The 24,101-nt window shown below is 45.8% G+C and overlaps 1 protein-coding gene across 5 annotated transcripts in view; it reads left to right on the top strand.

Moving 5' to 3' along the window:
* The window catches only part of LOC137524266 (uncharacterized), a 168,802-nt gene that overhangs the window by 53,600 nt on the left and 91,101 nt on the right, over positions 1–24,101 (top strand). For 3 of the 5 annotated variants that reach the window (XR_011022647.1, XR_011022648.1, XR_011022649.1), the window contains exons 2-4: positions 1,216–1,263; positions 10,514–10,660; positions 16,169–16,494. The exons of the other annotated variants lie outside the window; for them this stretch is intronic. The gene's annotated coding sequence lies outside the window, so the exon portion shown is untranslated. Of the gene's footprint in view, positions 1–1,215; positions 1,264–10,513; positions 10,661–16,168; positions 16,495–24,101 lie in introns of those variants that run through there. 5 annotated transcript variants of the gene reach the window in all.

Raw genomic sequence — 24,101 nt, 5'->3', positions numbered from 1 at the left:
CACCCCCCCTTTTTCCCCCCTATGGGGATGATGTGCAGGGGGATCTAATCGCGCCTGCCTGGGTGTTGCGGGGGGGCACCTCAAAGCCCCACTCCGCGAAATTACCCCCTCCTCCCTCTCACCTCTAGTGATCGGGGCTGCACAGGACGCTATCCGTCCTGTGACAGGCTGTCACATGGCGCCGATCCCCGGCCGCTGATTGGCCGGGGATCGCTGATCTGCCTTACGGCGCTGCTGTAGCAGCAGCGCCGTTCAATGTAAACAAAGGAGACAAACGTCTCCTGCGTTTACATTTAGTCTGCGAGCCGCGATCAGCGACTCGCAGGCTATTCACGGAGACCCGCTCCGTGATCCAACAGGAAACGGCCGCTCCTTTCCTGATTAATTAGGGAGGCACCTGGCGACCTCCAGCTACCACTTTGCCGTCGCACGGTATGAGTGTGCGGTCGGCAAGTGGTTAAAGAGACTCTGTAACAAATTTTTCAGCCTTAGTTCTTCTATCCTATAAGTTTCTATGCCTGTTCTAATCTGCTCTGGCTTACTGCAGTCTTTCCTAACTGCACTGTCTCTGTAATAAATCAATGTATCTTTCCTCTGTCCTGTTTGTCGGGCTAAAGCTTGATTGTGTGGAATGTGCAGGGCTGCTTGTGATTGGTAGAAGCGATACACACCCTCTGCAGGCCCCCTGCATACTCACACACTATGCTTAGCTGAGCCTATTAGAAGCTGGTTAGTTTGTTTGTAAACATTGCCTAAAACTGTTAATTACAAGCCAGGATTGCAGCAGAGAGTGGCAGAAACAGCACAGAGGGGCACAGGAGAAAATAAGGAATAGAATGGTATGCTTTTTATTGTAAGAATATTAGAGTACAGATTCTCTTTAAGCAGCTTTAGGTGCCCCCTAGTATTAGGTAGCTAGATGTACCCCCAGTATGAAGTAGCTAGAGGTGCCCCTGACTGAAGGGAGATCTCGTCAGTGGAATGCTAAGAGCAGGGTGAATAACCTCTCATTTACATAATTAATTATCAGGACTCTGCATATGGAAGGAGAGAGGGAGGCACTATGGGAGTGGAGTGCGCCACCTTTCCATCATCAGGTGCCGGTAGGCACGTGCCTACAGTGCCTTATGGTAAATCTGGCCCTGTTTGTATCAGTAATAATATTTAGAATGACTCCCTCTGCTGGTTATGTGATCTGTTGCTTTTCCCTTACAGCTTCTGAGTGCAGCAAAAAGAGAAAAACCTTCAACACTGATCCAGCAGGTAAGAAAAAGGGGGTTGATCCACTAACAGGTATAGTGCTGCTTCACCAGCGCTCATTAAAAAACCATTATTGGCCACTATAGAAGCAACACTCCCTCCCTGCAGCATAGCGAGCCTTATACCTGGTAATGCTTGTTGCTTCCTTAGCCACACACATTCGTTCTATTAGCGGCCGCCTCTTTGAAGTATCACATCCATGATACTTCATTAACATGACCCATACTATGTTAATTAAAGAGAACCTGAGGTGTGTTTAAAGAATGTTATCTGCATACAGAGGCTGGATCTGCCTATACAGCCCAGCCTCTGTTGCTATCCCAAACCCCACTAAGGTCCCCCTGCACTCTGCAATCCCTCATAAATCACAGCCGTGCTGTGCGGCTGTGTTTACATCTGTAGTGTCAGTCTCGGCTGCTCCCCCGCCTCCTGCATAGCTCCGGTCCCTGCCCCCCTCCCTTCCCTCCAATCAGCAAGGAGGGAAGGGATGCAGGCGGGGACTGGAGTTCTGCAGGAGGCGGGGAGAGCAGCAGACTGACACTATAGAGATAAACACAGCCAGCTCTGACAAGCTGTTTGTCAGCAGCGTGGCTGTGATTTATGAGGGATTGCAGAGTGCAGGGGGACCTTAGGGGGGGTTTGGGATAGCAACAGAGGCTGGGCTGTATAGGCAGATCCAGCCTCTGTATGCAGATAACATTCTTTAAACCCACCTCGGGTTCTCTTTAAGGCCTCAATTCACCAAGCTTATCTCCTGTCCTTAAAGGGGCACTACAGCGAAAAATTGTAAAATGTTAAATATGTGCAAACATATACAAATAGGCAGTACTTTTTTTTTTTTCCATAGTAAAATGAGCCATAAATTACTTTTCTCCTATGTTGCTGTCACTTACAGTAGGTAGTAGAAATCTGATATAAGTGACAGGTTTTGGACTAGTCTATCTCTTCCTAGGGGATTCTCAGCAAGGCTTTTATTCTTTATAAAGATATTCCCTAAAAAGGATTCCTACAAAGATGCTGGCCAGCCTCCCTGCTCGCTACACAGTTTTTTGGAGTAACTGCCATTCACTAAGTGCTTTTGAAACTAAATATATCCCCTAGAATCCCCTATAAAGAGACGGACTAGTCCAAAACCTGTCACTTCTGTCAGCTTTCTACTACCTACTGTAAATGACAGCAACATAGGAGAAAAGTAATTTATGGCTCATTTTACTGTGGAAAAAATGTACTTCTTATTTGTATATCTTTGTACACATTTTACATTTTACAGTTTTTCGCTGTAGGGCCCCTTTAACAACGTTTCTAGAGTTGTTACCATGGTGATGGTAGTCCGGAAACATTTTTACCTCAGGCAAACCTAACGTTAACTCTTCTGTCTTTAAGTTAACTCTTCAATCCTTAAAATAACTCCAGAATTATACATAACTACAGAGGAGGTAAATTAACCACTTGAGGACCACAGTCTTTTCGCCCCTTAAGGACCAGAGCCTTTTTCTCCATTCAGACCACTGCAGCTTTCACGGTTTATTGCTCGGTCATACAACCTACCACCTAAATGAATTTTACCTCCTTTTCTTGTCACTAATACAGCTTTCTTTTGGTGCTATTTGATTGCTGCTGCGAGTTTTAGTTTTTATTATATTCATCAAAAAAGACATGAATTTTGTCAAAAAGTTTTTTTTTTTACTTTCTGTGCTGACATTTTTCAAATAAAGTAAAATTTCTGTATACATTTTTGTCCAAATTTATTGTGCTACATGTCTTTGATAAAAAAAATCCATTCAGTGTATATTGGTTTGGGTAAAAGTTATAGCGTTTACAAACTTTGGTGCCAAAAGTAAATTTTCCCATTTGGAAGCATCTCTGACTTTTCTGACCACCTGTCATGTTTCATGAGGTGCTAAAATTCCAGGATAGTATAAATACCCCCCACATGACCCCATTTTGGAAAGAAGACATCCCAAAGTATTCACTGAGAGGCATGGTGAGTTCATAGAAGATTTTTTTTGTCACAAGTTAACGGAAGTTGACACTTTGAGACAAAAAATCCAAAATGGGGTCATTTGTGGGATGTGTTTACTGTCCTGGCATTTTGGGGGTGCTAAATTGTAAGCACCCCTGTAAAGCCTAAAGGTGCTCATTGGACTTTGGGCCCCTTAGCGCAGTTAGGCTGCAAAAAAGTGCCACACGTGGTATTGCCGTACTCAGGAGAAGTAGTATAATGTGTTTTGTGGTGTATTTTTACACATACCCATGCTGGGTGGGAGAAATATCTCTGTAAATGACTGGACAATTGTGTGAAAAAAAAAAAAATTTTTAAAAAAAACTGTCATTTACAGAGATATTTCTCCCACCCAGCATGGGTATGTGTAAAAATTCACCACAAAACACATTATACTACTTCTTCTGAGTACGGCGATACCACATGTGACACTTTTTTGCAGCCTAGGTGCGCTAAGGGGCCCAACGTCCTATTCACAGGTCATTTTGAGGCATTTGTTTTCTAGACTACTCCTCACGGTTTAGGGCCCCTAAAATGCTAGGGCAGTATAGGAGCCCCACAAGTGACCCCATTTTAGAAAGAAGATACCCCAAGGTATTCTGTTAGGTGTATGGTAAGTTCATAGAAGATTTTATTTTTTAGTTAGTGTTTTAGTTAGTGAAAAATGACACTTAGCGGAAATTGATTTTTATTGTTTTTTCACAAACTTTTGACAAAAAATAAAATCTTCTATGAACTCGTCATACACCTAACAGAATACCTTGGTGTCTTTTTTCTAAAAAAGAGGTCACTTGAGGGGTTCCTATACTGCCCTGGCATTTTACGGGCCCAAAACCGTAAGTAGTCTGGAAACCAAATGTCTCATTTGACTGTTCAGGAGTATAAGCATCTGCAAATTTTGGTGACAGGTGGTCTATGAGGGGGTGAATTTTGTGGAATCGGTCATTAGCAGGGTGGCCTTTAAGGCCCGGTTCACACTTGCGGTTTTGCAAAAACCGCACCGGATGTCCGGACCGCACCGGAGCCGGATCGGACCTGAACCGTACGGTTCCTGTCCGGATCCGGTCCGGTTGCATACGGTTTCCGTGCGGTATGAACACGGTTGCGGTCCGGATCCGGATTCTTAAAGAGATAACAACATGTATAAAAACAAAAAAAAATGTTGGGGTCTGGGAGGTCAGCAGAAGGGGGACCTGTGGAATCAGGCCCTCCGCTGTTTAGCACTCACCTCCACCTCCAACATGCTGCCAACATCTCCAGCTCCTGCTGCTCCACTCCAAAATGGTTGCCCATGTGTCCCCGATACAATATCGCCGCAACAATCCTCATAGGAAGTGGGGTAGAACATCCGGATTTTTTGCCAGTGTGTTGTGCGCTCTCCGGTTCTCATTGGTTTCCATTGGCCGGATGGTGCAGTCCGGCTCCGCCCCGGATACGGCTGCCGGAGGAGCCGGACCAAAAAATAGCGCATGTTGGAACGGACACCGGAGTCCGGATCCGGTCCGGCTCCGGTCCGGACGAAACGGACACATGTGAACCCTGGCATAGACTTACATTGCTATGCCGTGCGTCCGTTTCGTCCGGCCAGCATGCGGTGCGGCTCCGGCACGGCTATTCCGGATAGCCACCGCTAATGTGAACCGGGCCTTAGATGACAGGTTGTATTGGGCCTGATCTGATGGATAGGAGTGCTAGGGGGGTGACAGGAGGTGATTGATGGGTGTCTCAGGGGGTGGTTAGAGGGGAAAATAGATGCAATCAATGCACTGGGGAGGTGATCGGAAGGGGGTCTGAGGAGGATCTGAGGGTTTGGCCCAGTGGTCAGGAGCCCACACGGGGCAAATTGGGGCCTGATCTGATGGGTAGGTGTGCTAGGGGGTGACAGGTGGTGACAGGAGGTGATTGATGGGTGTCTCAAGGTGTGATTAGAGGGGGGAATAGATGCAAGCAATGCACTGGCGAGGTGATCAGGGCTGGGGTCTGAGGGCGTTATGAGGGTGTGGGCGGTTGATTGGGTGCCCTAGGGGCAGATAGGGGTCAGATCTGATGGGTAGTGGTGACGGGGTGATTGATGGGTAGTTAGTGGGTGTTTAGAGGAGAGAACAGATGTAAACAATGCACTTGGGAGGTGATCTGGCAGCGGGTCTGCAGGCGATCTGATGGTGTTGGTGGGTGATCAGATTGCCAGCAAGGGGATGATTGATGGGTGGCAGTGACAGGGGGTGATTGACAGGTGATCAGGGGGGATAGATGCATACAGTACACGGGGGGGGGGGGGTCTGAGGAGAATCTGAGGGGTGGGGGGTGATCAGGAGGGAGCAGGGGGCAGTTTAGGGCATTAAAAAAATAGCGTTGACAGTGACAGGGAGTGATTGATGGGTGATTAGGGGGGTGATTGGGTGCAAACAGTGGTCTCGGGGGTGGGCAGGGGGGGGGTCTGAGGGGTGCTGTGGGCGATCAGGGGGCAGGGGGGGCAGATCAGTGTGTTTGAGTGTGTTTGGGTGCAGACTAGGGTGGCTGCAGCCTGCCCTGGTGGTCCTTCGGACACTGGGACCACCAGGGCAGGAGGCAGCCTGTATAATACACTTTGTATACAATACAAAGCATTTTATACGCTTCCTATGCGGCGATCGTAGGGTTAACAACCCGCCGGCGCTTCCGATTGGCCGGCGGGTTGACGACACGGGTGGGCGGAGCCTATTGCCGGTGGATGCGCGCGATCCCCGGCCAGCAGCCACTTGAGGACTCACCGCCGATAGCTGTAGGCGATCCTCAAGTGGTTAACTACAGAAGAGGTAACTTAAGGAATGAAGAGATAAGATAACGCTCTCACTGTGTGGAGGTAAGTTTTCTCTTGCCTTATTATCTCCAGCATGATCTTAGTGAATTGAGGCCATAGTAATTAACTATGTAATTAACATAGTAGCCTCTGTGAATTATCAGGACTAGCGCACCACTAGTTATGTATCACAGTCCTGATAATTCACAGAGGCAGTCGCTATTACAGCGAGCGCGTGTTGCTAAGGAAGCAACAAGCGTTACCAGGTATAAGGCACGCTATGCTGCAGGGAGGGGAGTGTAGCTTCTATAGCAGCCACAAATAGTTTTTTTAATGTGCACTGCTGAAGCAGTACTTGTTATACCTGTTAATAAATCAACCCCAAGGTTTTCTTTGATGGATAAAAGTGGTGAGAGCGTTTTCAGCTCATGTACTTACTGTATATACGCTAGTATAAGTCTAGAAATATAGGTCTGATTCACTTCATAAAAGTATAGGCGTCGACTTACGGCGTCGATACACAAATCATGGACAACACTGAGCAAACTGAGCAATGTGGGTACTATTAGTGACATTTCCAGTTGCAGCACTTTACCCAGTGGTAAGTGACACTTTGTGGAAAGGAAATGCCCAGAAAACAAAGGTCTGAAAATCCTGGCCACAACAATTACCCAGGAAAGGGGCAGGGGGGAAATACTGGGCTGCAGGAGGAGGAGTAAATAATTTCAGCACTTGGGAGCCTGGAGGAGGTATTGGCTAGAGATGGGCCGAACGGTTCGCCGGCGACCAGTTCCAGGCGAACTTCGATGGTTCGCGTTCGCCTGGAGCAGGCGAACTTTTGCGGAAGTTCGATTCGCCCCATAATGCACTATGAGTGTCAACTTTGACCCTCTGCATCACAGTCAGCAGGCACATTGTAGCCATGCAGGCTACACTAAGCCCTGGAGCCCCCCCCTTATATAAGGCAGGCTTGCCGGCCATTACACTCGCTAGGGACAGCTGCTGCAGACTTGTTCGCCTAGGGAAAGATTAGTTAGGCTCTTGACTTGCTCCTGGCTGATTGTTATTGCTAAAATAGCACCCCTCCACAGCTCTTTTGAGAGCCAATGTTTTCCAGATGTGTTTTTTTTTGTGTGTGTGTGTGTTGCTCACTGACATTATACAGCCCTATCTGTTGCAGCTGGACCTTGGTAATTGTTATTACTGTGCCAGCCAGGCCCTGCCTAACTATACTGGGACACCTACCTATGCCTAACTACTGGGGCACCTACTTACCTATACGGGGACACCTACCTACCTACCTATACTAGGGGACCTACCTATGCCTACCTACCTATACTGGGTCTCCTACCTATGCCTAGCTAACTACTGGGTCTCCTACCTATGTCTAGCTAACTACTGAGGCACCTACCTGTGCCTACCTACCTATACTGGGTCTCCTACCTATGCCTACCTACCTATACTGGGTCTCCTACCGATGCCTAGCTAACTACTGGGTCTCCTACCTATGCCTAGCTAACTACTGGGACACCTACCTATGCCTACCTACCTATACTGGGACTCCTACCTATGCCTAGCTAACTACTGGGACACCTACCTATGCCTACCTACCTATACTGGGACTTCTACCTATGCCTGCCTACCTATACTGGGACTTCTACCTATGCCTACCTACCTATACTGGGACTTCTATCTATGCCTACCTACCTATACTGGGACTTCTACCTATGCCTACCTACCTATACTGGGACTTCTACCTATGCCTACCTACCTATACTGGGATTCCTACCTATGCCTGCCTACCTACCTATACTGGGACTCCTACCTATGCCTTGCTATTTACTGGGACACCTACCTATGCCTACCTACCTATACTGGGACTCCTACCTATGCCTACCAACTACCTATACTGAGTCTCCTACCTATACCTAGCTAACTACTGGGACACCTACCTATGCTTACCTACTACCTATACTGGGACTCCTACCTATGCCTACCTACATACAAGAAGATAATAAAGGTTGTTGCTTCATTGTGGACAGACCAAATTTGATCAGCTGGACAGTCACTGTTGTTCTGTCATTGAGCTACCACAGCCCGGCGACCATATGGGCTGGAAAACTGCCACGGCCTGCACTGTGGCCATGTTGCACATCAGTCCAGCACGGCCGTCACTACGCAAACAGCTGTTTGCGGTGCGTTACACAGTGAGTTTGGTGTGTCAGTGTGAAGCAGAACTCTAATTACACTCCCTGATTGATGTATGCACATGCAAGATGTTTTAAAGCACTTTAGGCCTGCAATTTAGCATTCAATGTGATTTCTGCCCTTAAAACACTGCTTTGCGTCACATCCAGATTTTTCCCCGGAACTTTGGGCATGTATCCCACTCCGCCATGACACTTTGTAAAAATAAAAATCATTTTCCGCTAACTTGTGACAAAAAATAAAATCTTCTATGAACTCACCATACTCCTAATGGAGTACCTTGGGGTGTCTTCTTTCTAAAATGGGGTCATTTGTGAGGTTCCTATACTGCCCTGGCATTCTAGGGGCCCTAAACCGTGAGGAGTAGTCTTGAAACCAAATGTCGCAAAATGACCTGTGAAATCCTAAAGGTACTCATTGGACTTTGGGCCCCTTAGCACACTTAGGTTGCAAAAAAGTGCCACATGTGGTATCGCTGTACTCGGGAGAAGTAGTATAATGTGTTTTGGGGTGTATTTTTACACATACCCATGCTGGGTGGGAGAAATCTCTCTGTAAATGAACAGTTGTGTGTAAAAAAAATTAAAAAAAATTGTCCATTTACAGAGATTTCTCCCACCCAGCATGGGTATGTGTAAAAATACACCCCAAAACACATTATACTACTTCTCCCGAGTACGGCAATACCACATGTGTGACACTTTTTTGCAGCCAAAATGCGCTAAGGGGCCCACAGTGCAATGACTACCTTTAGGCTTTACAGGGGTGCTTACAATTCAGCACCCCCAAAATGCCAGGATAGTAAACACACCCCACAAATGACCCCATTTTGAAAAGTAGACACTTCAAGGTATTCAGAGAGGGGCATGGTGAGTCCGTGGGAGATTTCATTATTTTTTTTTGTTACAAATTAGCAGAAATGGAAACTTTTTTTTGTCACAAATTGTCATTTTCCGCTAACTTGTGACAAAAAATAAAATCTTCTATGAACTCACCATGCCTCTTAGTGAATACTTTGGGATGTCTTCTTTCCAAAATGGGGTCATTTGTGGGGTATTTATACTATCCTGGAATTTTAGCACCTCATGAAACCTGACAGGTGCTCAGAAAAGTCAGAGATACTTCAAAATGGGAAAATTCACTTTTGGCACCATAGTTTGTAAACGCTATAACTTTTACCCAATCCAATAAATATACACTGATTTTTTTTTTTTATCAAAGACATGTAGCACAATAAATTTGGACAAAAATGTATACAGAAATGTTACTTTATTTGACAAATTTTAGCACAGAAAGTTAGTCATTTTTTTGACAAAATTCATGTCGTTTTTGAGGAATATAATAAAAACTAAAAATTGCAGCAGCAATCAAATAGCACCAAAAGAAAGCTGTATTAGTGACAACAAAAGCAGGTAAATTTCATTTAGATGGTAGGTTGTATGACCGAGCAATAAACCGTTAAAGCTGCAGTGGTCTGAATGGAAAAAACAGCGCTGGTCCTCAGGGGGGAGGGGGGTAATGGCTGAGTCCTTAAGTGATTGATATATTACTGATTTTAAAATGTTAATATGAAGGAAAATGAACCAGGATAGAAAGGACCAGTGTGGTTTGAATTATAAAACAACATATTTTTCTTATGACATCTTTGTGGTATGCGTGACTAGGGGTGTGGCGGGGGTGTGATCTGAGGGTGTGGTGGGGGCGTAGTTTAAGTGTCCCTCTTTCTCATCTTAAAAAGTTGGGAGGTATGAATTTACCATTTTACATGTGATCACCACTATAACACTAAAGTAGGGTCCATAGAGCGCTGATGCAGTCCTAATTTGGTCATATTGTCTGCAGCCCCTATAGCTATGCCATGGGGGAGGAGGAGCTTCTCACCTTGCAAGAGTCAGAAGATTAACTCAAAGGCTTTTCATTTTTATTAACGATAAACACACACACCCCACACACATACACCACATACACCACACACACACCACATACACCACACACACACCACACACACCGCACACACACCGCACACACACCGCACACACACCACACACACACCACACACACACCACACACACACACCACACACACACACCACACACACACACCACACACACACCACACACACACACACCACACACACACACACCACACCACACACAAATGAACCTGATATTTCTCAGCTCCTCATTCATATAAAAATCACAGGAAGCTGTGTGTAATTTGAGAAGCATGATTGTCACTGCATTTTTTCCCTTTATTCATTGTAGCTCACATGGAGAGATCGCCAATATTAATCATCGTGAGCAGTCCACCCACTCAGCCTCGCAGAGTGAATCCTCTCATCAACCACACCCAGCCAGCTCAACAGGTCTCCTATAACCCACCACCGATGCGGGTCTACCTTCCAGATTAGGGTGAAGTGCAACTATGGGGCTTATTATAATAATAATATCAATTACGTTATTTAAGGCTATATCTCTCCTTACCTGTCTATGGCCCTGAATCATTAAAGCTAGGTCCAGCAGCTAGTCTGAACTCTGCTGTGGTGGGCTAGAATCTTGATGTCTTGTTTACTTCTAAGGAAAGAAAAACATATTGCATAACTGTGTGGTTTTATGCACAAATACTGCATGTTGTATGCTATGTATTGACTGAGCATTTGCATGTACATTGATTTTAGGTTTTTTTGTGTTTTTTTTTTTGTATTGACCTGAGTAAGCAGGCAAAGACTCATGAAACGCGTTGTCTACAAGCAATATTTGAATAAAGATTTCCTTTCCTTAATTTTTGCTTTAAAGAGACACTGAAGCTAAACAAAAATAAAAAAAGATATGATTTGTATGTGTAGTACAGCTAAAAAATAAAACATTAGGAGTAGAAATATAAGTCTAATATTGTTTCCGGTACTAGAAGAGTTAAGAAACTCCAGTTGTTATCTATGCAAAAATGCTATTGAGCTCCATGTAGAGAGCTCTGTCTTCTGAAGCTTATTATCTGAAGTGTCTGGCACTGTAATGTTTTTTTTTCTTGCAGAGAGCAGATCAAAAGTTCACTGGCCTGCTCTGTAAAATCATTTAGAATGCTGAGTAGCGTGTAAACTGCTAATATTAGAGAATGATGCAATGTTATTAAAAAAAAACTATATAACTGAAAATAAAAATATGAGAATATTTTCTTTGCTATTAATGTTCTATTAATTATCCTTACTACACAACCAATTCATTATATCATTTTTTTTACGCTTCAGTGTCTCTTAAAGACTGCAATAGAGATAAGATGCCTCTTTTATGCCTATTACTCTGTGTAGTTCTTACTCCAGATCTATCATTTTGGGCGCCTGCCTAACACCCTCAGTATCCCTGATGTCCATGTCTCTTCAGAGGTGTTCATCTATACTATATTTATGTAAATTTAGAGACCAAAAAAGAGCGTATCCTTAGCGGTGTGCCACTGACTGTGCCGTATGCGCAGTCACCCTCCAATTCCTGTTCCTTTTGCTTCAGTTTACCCTTCAGCCTCAAACCCTGAGGGAATCCTGAAGGCAGTAAGCACTGCAGGCAAAGTAACCTTTTGGATTGATTGGTGAGTCCACACACAGTCCAATTTTGATTGTATGTACAGTCGATACAATCTTTGATCTTATATGGAGACCAGGTCGCTGCCCCCAATCCACATGAAGTGTGTGAATCCGCTAAGTCTAACTCTAGCTAAAATCCTATAGGGAAAAGGGTTAATACACAACCTTTCTAGAGATAGCAAAACTAACGATATTAATATCAAAACGGTTATGGTAACGTCTCTCAGAAATCGTGACCCTTTTGCAGAGATTTTCAGAACAGGACTTAGACCAACAATTTTTAATCATTTATTTAAAGGAATAATGCAGAACTATATATAGCAATTGAAACAAATCGATACAGAAATAAGGATTAAATGTGAAAATAACTTGATTATAGTCTGAGCAAAGTTACCGTATGTCCCTTTCGATAATAAGTCCAACCAAAGATATAAAGTCCAATTAGAAGTCCATGGATCAAGCCAATCCTAGATGTTGTATGGATGGCTGCAGTAGGACTCTCTCTCTGTCAGCCTGTGTGTACAGCCAGTTTTTTTTAAAACCTTTCTCTGCTAGAGGGTGTGGATGGTAACGAGAGGTTTCCCCACCCTTAGCAATCTGACCTCAGGCTGAAGTCCCCTATTGTGTTAGGGACTGAATTGGGTGTGTTCTCCAATTAGGTCATAACTCGGTGGATATCAGACATATATCATATAAAAAACAGCATTTTATCATCTTCTGAACCAATCGATATCAAAGTCGCTTGGGTTGAAACCTTCTCTGTCTAGGGAATCGATATCTCAGGTTGTGAGGCGGCTATTCGATCAATTAACGTCTCAGAAGGTGTACTACGCTTGTCGCATGACGCACTGTGAATTGTGGATAACTGCACCCCAGCGGTTCCGCAATATCTATCGAATTATGGAATCATTTGGAATTATATATCAAAGTATATCAAAGGGTCACTCACTGCTTCTAGTGTACAGGCCTGACCAATGTCTCTTTGATGGTTTTATAGCTTTATGACTGGGTGTTGTTTTGGCCTAGCTAGTATCATCTTTGAAGTAGAGACCAGTGACTCTGCCATCATGGTTTATGGACTTCTCGCTAGGGCAGAATAAACGCCACACCTTTTCCTCTGTGTGGATTGCTTGGACATGCAGAATATTTTCTTGTCAAATCAAATCAAAGATGGCTTTATTGGCATGACCAAGATTCATTACAGGTATTGCCAAAGCAAGGGGAAATAGGGGACATGGGAGGGGGTGGGGTAGGGGGACAATGGCTAAGCAGTCTGTGGACATTTTTTAGGTTTACAGTTCTGTTATTCTCCTCTCAGTCTGTGGCATGCTGTGACATAGGCCTCGATTCATAAAGCATTCCCGCATTCGGAAATGCAGAAAACCGCTCACTTTACCGATCACACAGCAAAATCTGTATTCATAAAGGCTTTTTCCGCATGAAAAGCCAACATTCGCGAGCAGAGTGATAAATCACCGCCTTGCGCGGTGATTATCATAGCAAAAGTAACAAGTAGTCAATTCATAAATATTAGCGCAAGCGGTATGCGGACGGGTATTACCACTACCTCTGATGTGGCGAGAAGCGTGCGGAATACATTGCAGTGAATGGGACAGACCTCCCAAGCAGCTGCAGAGAGAACACCGCACGGAGGGATTCCGCCTGCTTCTCCTGTTTCCGCATGTCTCCCGACAGCCTAACGCCTGCCTACAGCGGAGTATCTCCGCACGCCTGTCACAACTAGCAACATTTTTATGAATTACCACCCTGAAGGCGGAAATACCGACAGCGGTGTTTCCCCGCTCGACTTTACCGACAGCACTTTTATGAATCGAGGCCATAGTGTGCAGCGTTTTGTCACTGTGGATTCCTCTTCTCCCAGTAGGATATAGGTTTTTCTCTCATCTTCTAGTGTGAGAAAGTCTGGGCATAGTTCCAACAATTTCTTAAAGTAAGTGTCCCTGGTTGCAGTATATTTGGGGCAGTGCAGCAGGAAGTGGCTTTCATCCTCAAGGGTCTTCTGCTCACTTGTCACTTGTCCATGTACCTTCTTATCAAAACCTTTGTAGTAAATCTTGAGCTATGTGAATGGCTCTGCTTTAGGGTTGATTGGGGCTCCCTCTAGGGAACAATAACAGTAAAGTGAATCTTGTTGCTTTATGGCCCTTTTACCAGGGATAGATATATAACTCTTCCCTCTGTAGCAGAGGTCTGGTTTTGAAAGGAACACGGTTTTCTCAAAACAGGCTAATGGATTAAAGGGGTACTCCAGATCATATTTTGTGTGCATGATTGCGCGGAAGGCGCATTCCACTGGTGAATCCGTACGTCACAGCCACTACACCAATTGTTCACCAGTATACATACAAGGATAAATACATAATAAATCACCCAAAGAGACCAAAACGTTTTTCATAAAGAGGAGTTTGAATTTTTAATCCAAAAAATCGCTGGGTGGCGTGAAAAAGTAGCCAGGTGGGGCAATATGAGAGAATGCAGGCCTGGTGTTTCTCTGCTTACAGCATAGGAGCAGGTGAGCCGATGACAGCCGGGTGCTCACCAAAACTAGCCAGATGGGGCACCCGGCTAAAAGAGCCTGGTGAGAACACTACACAAATCTTCAAAAGAAGTTCACCAGCCAAGGGAGAGTGGTGATTCTCCCCTGGTCAGTCCTGCCTGTGCCCTGTGTGTTTCTAGAGTTGGAAGTGGAGAAAAGTAGTTTACTTTATCAGAAATTGTCCTAGAAATGGCCCAGCATGCCCTGGTACATTCTCTTCTGCAAAGGACCAATTCTGTCCTCCCATTGGAGGTACAGTACAAGCACTTGCACATTTGGTGAACTACAAGGTTAAGTATATCTTAGGGCTGCATAGCCAGGCTGGACAAATTTCTGGTGCAGTATCCAGGGCTCCTTAAAAATTCCAGCCGTCACTGAATAGAGCTGGCCACTCGTTTCCAGTGAGTGGCTTTGATACCTTGGTGGGTGAGACTTGTAGCACGTCCTGCCAAATTTTCTGCTCACACTTGAGCCAATCATAAAGTCTCTCTTTAAAATGCAGCCAATCATGCAAGTGGCTCTGTTGATTACTCTGTGGGTGGGACTTAGCACTCTCCTCTCCACTCTCCTTAGTTTTGCAGAAAGTAGGCTCTGATCTGAACTACTAGTTAAAGTAGCCTTGTGCTCCACACGCTACCAGGAACATCATCACTAACAAGGGAAGAGATACTCGGGAGTGCATACAATCCCGTGGGAGGACTGTGACAACACTTTTATCAGTGATTGCAAAGTGGAAGTGGTAATGCTGCATCCTCTTTTGTTTACGTTCACATTATTCCTCATTTTCCCCAGGCTGCTTTATTGTACAGTTGTGTATATCCAGTGCTGGTGCTATTTTCTTGCCTTACAAATGTTATCAAGCATCAACTCACTTGCAACCAGCCTGAAGAGAACAGCCGAACATGGGTTTCAAAATGACATATGACCGCATGCACTACCCACTGACCTATGACCAGAGCCGGGACAAGGTCCTCCAGCTCCCAAGGCTGAGACACCAAAGTGTGCCCCTCCATCCCTCCCACCCAGCTGTCACACACTGATTGTTATTAGACTAAGAGGCCCCCCACCCCTTAATTTCTAGTTATCTGGCTTTCAGTTACTGCCATGTATCCCCCTTTTTTTTTTTCTCTCTGCTTCAAACCCAATAGGAGAATAGCTGAGTGAGTTGTACGCCTCCTCCTACACTGCACCCTGAGGCTGGAGCCTCTCTCGCCTCTGCCCGCCCTACGCCCCCTCCTACACTGCGCCCTGAGGCTGGAGCCTCTCTCGCCTCTGCCCGCCCTGCGCCCCCTCCTACACTGCGCCCTGAGGCTGGAGCCTCTCTCGCCTTTGCCTCAGCCCAGCCCTGCTTATGACCGCACGCTGATATATGATGCATGCACCTCCCACTGTTTATTCAACATCACGTAGGGGCCAAAAACATGTTTACTACAACAGATGTTTTATTATATCAGGGTTTACTATACTAGGCGTTGCTCCCATAGACTTATAATGGTGATTGGCCAGGAGCTGTAGAGGTAGTTTACTAATACTATACCCAAATATTTACTATACCCAAGTTTATTATAATGAGATTATACTGTACCGTCCATGAGTTTAATTGAAGAACAAAATATTTAATCTTTAGGACACTTAAATACAATTTGCATAATCATTTGGAATGCAGTGTATTAAAATTTGTGCTGTGAGACCTGATTATTAATTAATGAATATACTATGAAAACCATTTTCTCTCACTCTCTCACTCTCTCTCTCTCTCTCTCTCTCTCTCTCTCTCTTACTCTGTAGATACACACAGACAAAGCGTGATCAACGACAGAAATGATTGCATCGTCAATTATGAGCACTGTGTTGTCATGAAATGTCTCGCATAAATTAAGGGAACAGCCCAGAGGCAAATAAGAACGCAGTGCGGTTATGTGAAAGATTGGAGTGACCCCGACAATAACACCTTCTGCCAAACTCCAAAATGAACTAATCATCAAAGAACTCCTGGCACAATGTTATATCACATATCTCTGCACTCAGTGTACGTTACAAACTGAATACTGTATTTTGTAAATTGTTACATTTATCATTAAGTACCGAGAATAAAAGATCTAGTATTCCACTTCTATCAGTGTTGTGTATTGATGTCAGGGACACAGAGTAGAGAACAGCGTGGTTTGTTAACAGGTTGAAGCTGCTATTGCTATATAAATGCATAGCTTGTCAGTCAGTACAGTCTAGACAAGACTCTGAAATGCAGTGTCAATAAATTATGTAAAAATGACCCCTACAGGCTGGGCGTATGAATAGCACACTTCTAGAAAATGTATTATTTGAAAATGGAAAGACCCTGAACCTTGTTCAATTGTGGATTGGAGATGGGGGATTTCAACTTTTCTGAATGATAGAGTAGAGGAGATGAAAGATGAGGCGGAGAGGAAGATGAGTGGCCCTAAAAAGTAGTTTGTTTTGAAACCGATGTGGGAGGATATCTCCAGTTAGCGTGCATAATTTCATTTTGCGGAATTAGTAGGGGGTGTGGTGTGCATGAGAGTGCTTTGGGATGGGGGGTGGTAAGGCGGGTTAGGAGAAGTCCAAGGATATGTGAGGCTTGATGGGGAATAATAGTGGTATGCAGGAGGGTGCCTTGTATGCGTTTCATATAATGGGATTTGTTTGGGGTAGTGTGTATATGTTTATTATGTTTTTTGGACAGTAGAATATATATCAACATTATTAAAAATAAGCAAACTATAATGTAACTACTGTATATTCCTGCGTATAAGACTACTTTGTAACACTTGAAAATCTTCTGAAAAGTCAGTTGTCGTCTTATCCGCCGGGTGTCATTGATGCCGGGTGATACACCCTATCCTGTTACCGCCTCCCAGATCTTGCTGCTGAGGACTGTAGTGAAGCGGCGCAGGCGCACATGTGTGAGATCTGAGAGGCAGAGAAGGAGGTAAATAGGATACAAGGGCGGGGCCAGACAGGTGAAAGGGGCGTGTTGTATGGGCACAGCGCAATCTATTCTTCCATACTGCTCTGCTAAACAGGGAGACAAGGAGAACTGAACAATCCACTTAGGGAGAGGGAGAGTTGACCTGTCCAACCAGTCATTTTACTATATACTGGGTGCCACATACAGTACAGCAACAGTATATGTTCATATACAGTTTTTTTTTATTTTAATATGGTGTGCGTTGGAAGAGGGGTAGTCTTATATGGCGAGTATATCCCAAACTCTATATTTTAACTGTAAAAGTTGGGAGGTCGTCTTATGCGCCGGAATATCCGGTATTTTCCCGAACATTGAGAGGGTGCTGATGTAGCTAATTCTTTGGTTGGGATAAGGCGTAATGTTGCTGATGACTGTTTGCAAAATGAAAAAAAAATGAATAGCACATTTCTCCTTTGGTTCAAGTTTTGGAAAATGCAAGCAAATAAAGTAAACTGATGGCAGCATGTGGTGTTCATACATCTGGCCTGCAGATGTCACTGTTCTAGTTATTTACAGCATAAGATTGTCTATACCAGTGATGGCTAACCTTGGCACTCCAGCTGTGACAAAACTAAAAATCCCATCATGCCTTTGCCTCCCCAAGTTATGCTTAGAGCTAGTAGAGTATTGCAGTGCCTCATGGGACTTGTAGTTCCTTCACAGCTGGAGTGCCAAGGTTAGCCATCACTGGTCTATACTGTGGTGAGTTCTTGGTTCCTGTCCTGCCCAGGCTAGTAACATAAAGAGAAGACACTGTTTGTGTAGATAGTTGGTGAATCTGGTAAATAAACCTTGTTTCAGTTATCGGGCCTCAGTGACTACTGAACACAACAAAGCAATTGATGAATAAACAAGAAATGGCACTGTGCACTCACTTACATAGTCCTCAGTTTACTGAAGAGGATTTCTGATTCTCTGAGCAGTGCCGGTTTATCTATCTAATTTCTAGAGCTGCTGTTTCATTCCTTTTGCAATAAAAGCTTTTTCAAACATTATAGTAGAGGAAATGGATTACTTTATATATAATAATGCAGTATGCTAGTAGCATGGAGTGGGGGCACATTGTGATTTAGGGAGTTTACCTTGACCTCAAAGATGTTAAGAAACAAGTTAAAAATCCATCACCGCAGACAATGGCTTAATTACAATTCATGGGGTCCCCAAAAAACTTTGATGGGGCCCCCTAATGTTCACTCCTTCCCTTGGTGCCCTTCATGGCACTGGGGCCCATCTCTCACAAGGTGCATAAAACAAGTGTGTCCATCAGGATCTTCACACCCATAACAGGTGTAGCCACAAAACACCTGATCTGGAGTATAGTCCCCTGTATCGCTCCTGTATATTACCTGAGAGGGAAGGTTAGTAGTTGCGGCCCTAAAACAGCTCTGGGCCCACAGCTGCTCCTCTTTAGTTACTCCCCTGACCACAGAACCCAGGGCTGACCCTTGTCAGATTGGCTAGGTGTCACGTGACATTTGGAGTATATTCTAAAAGTTAGCCCATAACGCTCTCTCCGACCGTAGACTCGCTTGTTGGAGGTGCTCACTAAGTATTGAGATCAATGGGCAATAGTAGAATAGAAAGCGCTGGGCACCAAACCGTCTGCTCCAGTGATTTATGGACAGACACACAAACGGAGGTTATGGAAAGGGGTAGGTAGGTGTGAGGAAACACGGAAAAGCCGCCGTCTCTCAAAGTGAGGCCGCTGTTTCCGCGTCCAGCAGGGCGTCACAACGCGGAAAAACCGCCTCATGCCGCTTAGGCAGAGCGGCGGAATCCGCATTGGGAACGGCGGAATCCGCATTGGGAACGGCGGAATCCGCATTGGAGGAGGCCCCCGCAAGCGGTTCACAAGATACATTGCAAGACAGTACTGGTGTGGCTGGGACTGATAGTCCACCAAGATTCAGAGTGACGCACGCGCACACACAGAGGCTGAGTTTAAATAACAGCCAGAAGTGAGTCAGCTGACCAGGCTGGTCAGCTGACATTTTCCACAACTCTCATTGGTCCAGCAATTAGGGAGGTCCTGGAAAGGTCCTTGAGTATATATACTGCTGGCTGTTCACTTGCTCTTTGTCTGGCGTTGCGATCACATATGTGGGAGCACCCAGATCCGTAGTCAGATCCGCAAGTGTGCCGGGACCAGCAGGAGCTGTAATCCTACACTTAGCTAGATTCTGTTGATGGCTAAAGTACTAGTTTGATTGTGATTATCTGTTATGGCCTTTGCCTGCCTTGACTATCCCCTTGAACTCTGATCTTGTACCTCGATACTTCTTATACTCTGTTGCCGAACCCCGGCTTGTACCTAGACTCCGCTTCTGCCTCCTGATTCTGTACCTCATTATATCTGATTCCCCGTTGCCGAACACTGCCTGTACTTAGACTCCGCCTTTGCTTTCTGATATTGTACTGCATCTGTCCGTGTGTGTACTACCTGGCTTGTCCGACCTCGAGAACCGACCTTACCGTTAGAGGCGGTTCCTCGCTCTGTTAGTGACCCTTCCTCCTGAGTGTCACTTTCAGACAATCCTTCCTACTGTCAGTCTGACTCCTCCCGTTTTGGAGAGCTCAGGTCTGCGGAAGGAATCTGTGCAGTCCTCCTCGCTGCACTGAGGCCTTGCCCTTTAAGTATTACTGTTACACCAAACACTACACTCTACTCAGGTGAACAGAGGTTAGTTTGTATATCGAATTATCAGTGATACTGCAGATCACTTATAATCTGGTATACTTCTGTATTCCCAGTGATACTGCAGATCACCGGTAATCAGATCCTCTCTGTGCTTCACCGACCGTTACAGAACGCCAGACCAAAATACCGATGGACGCACGCGCTGACCCTCTGACTGTGCTTGCCACTTCGGTGGATACCATCCATCAAGCACTGGGTCAGCACAAAGCTTTGATTGATGCCATAACAGGCTCTGTGCAAACCCTTCAGACGTCAGTCGATTCGGTGTGATCCCCTCCTAGTGATGACATACGGATGCCCGTACCAGACAAATTTTCCGGCCACAAGTCTGACTTCCGGAATTTTAAGAGTAGAGTGTTATCTTACTTCGAGTTGAGACCCCGATCCTCGGGGACTGAGACCCAACGGGTCATTTTTATTAAAACATTGTTAACTGGTAATTCCCAGACATGGGCATACAATCTGCCTCCCACAGATACAGCTCTGACCTCGGTAGAGGAGTTTTTTAAGGCCATGGCAGTGATATACGACGACCCTGACCTTGCGGCAACCTCTGAGCGGAAGCTCAAACTTTTGCGACAAGGCAGAGGCTCAGTCGAGGATTACGCGGCAGAATTTCGTAGATGGTCAGTCACTGCCAGATTTGACAATTTTGCCCTGATGGATTACTTCTTGTCTGGGTTGTCGGAGGAGGTCTCTGATCTAATGTTAACCTTACCCGAGCCCAAGACAGTCGATGAGGCCATCACATCGGCCATTCGAGTCGACCGTCGATTACGCCATCAGAGGCAGATTCGGGGCAGTCACCGTGTCAGGGTGACATCTTATGCGGCTTCCTCCGCTGCACCCCTAGTAACGCCATCTCCGTCTGTCTCACCCTCTCCGGCCTTGCCTCCACCCGAACCAATGCAGATTGGTCGGTCAAAACTGACCCAGATGGAGCGCAGGCGGAGAATGACGGAACAACTGTGCCTATACTGTGCAGAAGCAGGGCATAGGGTGCGAAACTGCCCGAACAAGTCGGGAAACGAGTTTGCCTAGGAGTAGTGGGGGGTGACACCCTAGGCACACCATTTTCACCCCTTAAAGAAAAAAGATTACTGCTCCTCTGTACGATTACGTGGGAGAATAAGTCCGTGGCCACTAAGGCGTTTATTGATTCTGGCTCAGCGGCCAATTTTATGAACTTTGAGTTTGCTCAGGAGTTGAGTATTCCCCTCACTCCTATGAGACCCCCCATTCAGGCCACGGCAGTAGACGATTCCCCTCTGCAACGGAATCGTGCTCTGTCTCAGACTCCGGAGGTGAAGGTCACCATAGGGGTACTGCATGGGGAACAATTATCATTTTTTGCATTGCACATGTCAACCTCCACTATTATCCTAGGCATGCCGTGGTTGCAAGTCCATTCACCTCAAATAGACTGGGCATCGGGTCAGTTAACTACTTGGTCACCTCGTTGTTTTCAGCGGTGTTTGGGAAAGTTGATCCTGGGGCAAACCAGAATTCAGGTGGGAGGGGTACCCGACCAGTACTCTGAATATTCCGACGTGTTCTGTCCCAAGGCAGCAGACAAGTTGCCCCCACATCGCCCTTTCGATTGTCCCATTGACCTCCGTTCAGGTTGTGTACCTCCCCGCGGTCATTTGTACAATCTGTCGGGGCCCGAAAAATTAGCCATGTAGGATTACATCCGTGAAAATTTGGCCAAGGGTTTCATTCGCCCGTCCCGGTCACCTGCTGGAGCAGGTTTCTTTTTTGTTAAAAAGAAAGACGGAGGTCTGCGACCCTGCATCGACTATCGCGGCCTTAACAAAATTACAATAAAAAATCGCTATCCGCTGCCACTGATAGACTATTTGTTCACACAGATTACAGACGCTAAGATCTTTTCTAAGCTAGATTTGCGGGGCGCGTACAACCTGATACGCATAAGAAAGGGCGATGAGTGGAAGACGGCCTTTAATACACCAGACGGGCATTATGAGTACCTGGTGATGCCCTTCGGGCTATGTAATGCTCCGGCCGTTTTTCAGGAACTCATTAACGAGGTATTCAGGGAGGTGTTGGGGAGATTTGTTCTAGTCTATCTAGATGATATCCTTATCTTCTCCAACAACCTCTCTGAACATAGAAACCATGTGAGGTTTGTTTTGAATCAGTTAAGGCAGAACTCTTTATACGCAAAGCTTGAAAAATGCATCTTTGAAGTAACATCCGTCACTTTCTTGGGGTACATAATTTCCACCACTGGCCTGTCTATGGATCCTGCCAAGGTCTCCGCTGTGCTGGAGTGGCCGCAGCCGGTTGGGTTGGAGTCCCTTCAGCGCTTTCTTGGCTTTGCCAATTATTATAGAAGGTTTATAAAGGGGTACTCCACGGTCATTTCTCCCCTTACCAGTCTCACTAAAAAAGGGGCAGATACCACTCACTGGTCTCCTGAGGCTTTACATGCTTTTGCCACCCTGAAAGGCCTATTCTGTTCAGCACCCATCCTCAGACATGTGGATACGTCTTTCCCGTTCATTGTGGAGGTGGATGCCTCGGAGGTTGGGGTGGGGGCTGTGTTGTCTCAGCAGTCAGGCTTGCAGGGTAGAATGCACCCGTGTGCTTACTTCTCTCGCAGGTTCTCCCCTGCAGAGAGGAATTACGATATTGGCAACAGGGAGCTCTTGGCCATTAAATTAGCTTTCGAGGAATGGCGACATTGGTTAGAGGGAGCTGAGCATACCATCACGGTTTACACCGATCACAAAAACTTAGAATACATCGAGGGGGCTAAGAGGTTGAGCCCTCGTCAGGCTCGATGGTCGTTATTCTTTTCCAGGTTCACTTTCATTATTACGTACACCCCGGGGAGCAAGAATGTTAAGGCGGATGCTTTATCCAGATGCATCGAGTCAGAGACAGCACAGCCCTCCATTCCAGAGACCATTATTCCCCAGAGGTTGATACTGGCAGCCACTGGAACTTGGGAGGATTGGAGGGAGACGTTGATTCCCTTTCAGCAGGACATCCCGGAAGGTAAGCCCGTTCCTCTGCCGTTTCGTCTCCAGGTTCTAGAGATGTTCCATGCGCATAAGAATGCAGGGCATCCTGGGGCATCTAGAACACAGGATTTGGTAGCCAGATGCGCCTGGTGGCCTTCCTTGGCAGCGGATTGCAAGGAATACATGAAGGAGTGTGTGATATGTGCCAAGAGTAAACCTTCCCGGCTGGCACCTGTCGGTACCTTGCAGCCTTTGCCCACCCCGAGTGAGCCGTGGACCCACCTGTCCATGGATTTTGTGGGTGAGCTTCCCAGGTCTGAGGGTCTGGCGGTCATTTAGGTGGTGGTCGACCGTTTTAGCAAAATGGCCCATTTTGTGCTTTTGAAAGGACTCCCCTCGGCTCAGGAACTGGCCGAGTTGTTCATCACTCATGTCTTCCGATTGCACGGCATTCCCGAAGACATAGTCTCAGACAGGGGAGTCCAATTTGCCTCACGATTTTGGAAAGTTTTTTGCCAGCTCATGGGCATAAAGCTGTCTTTCTCGTCTGGCTATCACCCACAGACCAGTGGCCAGACGGAGAGGATAAATCAGTCTTTAGAGCAGTTTTTAAGGTGTTATGTGGCAGAGGCGCAAGACGATTGGGTCAGATTTCTGCCCTTCGCGGAAGTTGCCCAAAATAATTTAAAAAACTCGTCCTCTGGATTTTCCCCTTTTCAGGTAGTGACGGGGAGATCACCCAAATTTTCCCCATTACCTATAGCCTCCACTCCGTTCCCAGCCCTGGAGGCCTGGCAAAGGTCATTTAAGGACCTTTGGGGGACAGTAAGAAGTAACCTGGAGAAGGCTTTTCTGAGTCAGAAGGGTCAAGCCGACAAGAGACGGTCGTTGGAGTGGAGGTTCCGACCAGGAGACTTGGTTTGGGTGTCCACACGTCACTTGACCCTAAGACAACCTTCTAATAAGCTTGGTCCCAGGTTTGTGGGTCCATTCCCGGTAACCAAGAAAATCAACGATGTTACTTATACTGTCGATCTTCCCACT

Source organism: Hyperolius riggenbachi, chromosome 7 (assembly GCF_040937935.1).
Source record: "Hyperolius riggenbachi isolate aHypRig1 chromosome 7, aHypRig1.pri, whole genome shotgun sequence".
Taxonomy (NCBI): Eukaryota; Metazoa; Chordata; class Amphibia; order Anura; family Hyperoliidae; genus Hyperolius; species Hyperolius riggenbachi.
This window is presented reverse-complemented; position numbering and strand designations above follow the sequence as displayed.